The sequence below is a fragment of the Cebus imitator genome, unplaced genomic scaffold (genome assembly GCF_001604975.1).
Source record: "Cebus imitator isolate Cc_AM_T3 unplaced genomic scaffold, Cebus_imitator-1.0 Scaffold1070, whole genome shotgun sequence".
Taxonomy (NCBI): Eukaryota; Metazoa; Chordata; class Mammalia; order Primates; family Cebidae; genus Cebus; species Cebus imitator.
In genome coordinates, this window is record NW_016108385.1 from 44629 (window position 1) to 45645 (window position 1017).

A 1017-nucleotide genomic window follows, 5' to 3' on the forward strand; every position below is an offset into this window, starting at 1 on the left:
TGTTGCCTTGTTTCCCAGGCTGGAGTGCAGTGGCACAATCCCTGCTCCTGCAACCGCTTCCTCCTGGATTCAAGCAATTGTCCTGCCTCAGCCTCCTGAGTAGCTGAGATTACAGGCATGACCCACCACACCAGGCTAATTGTGTATTATTAGTAGAGACATGCTTTCTCTATGTTGGTTAGGCTGGTCTCTAACTCCTGATCTCAGGTGATCCACCCAACTTGGCCTCCCAAACTGCTGTGATTTATAGGCATGAGTGACCATGTCTTGCCAGGAAATATATCTTACAAGGAAAGATGGTTAGAAAATATAAACAGGGGGAAGTAGGGGAGGGACGGTGGGGGGTGGGGAGTTGGGGAGAGATAGCAAGGGGAGAGATGCCAGATGTAGGTGATGGGGAGGAAGGCAGCAAATCACACTGCCACGTGTGTACCTATGCAACAATCTTGCATGTTCTTCACATGTACCCCCAATCCTAAAATGCAATAAAATAAATAAGCGGAAAAAAAAGAAAATATAAACAGATGTGGCAATATTTTAATTAATAAATTTAAAATCAAATTTTGTTAGATTATACTTAAAAATTAAATATTAATATATAAATTGTCATACCTTTGTAACAGTTACAAAAATTAATTGCTTAATTTTAAAGAAACAGCTCAAATCACTATGAATGGTAATCCCGATTGTTAATTCTGACAAAAAGAAAAGCCATTTTGAATAGAAAATATTAAAAGTAATCACAAACATGGAGTAGAATGTAACAGCAAAGAAAAAACTGTCATACTTTAAACAATACACATAACAGAAGTTTAATGCAATTAAAGCAAATGAATCTCACCATTATTTGCATATCAAAACTATTTGTTAATTATTTCACTGCCTCTCTTACTAAATATCATATTAACATTTCCTCTTGCTGCTGAAGCTATTCCACTGATTTATTCTATTACCCACTGAGTGTTTCAGTACTGTGTACTAGCACCAAGTATTTTCACTGCCTCTTAACCCTCCATA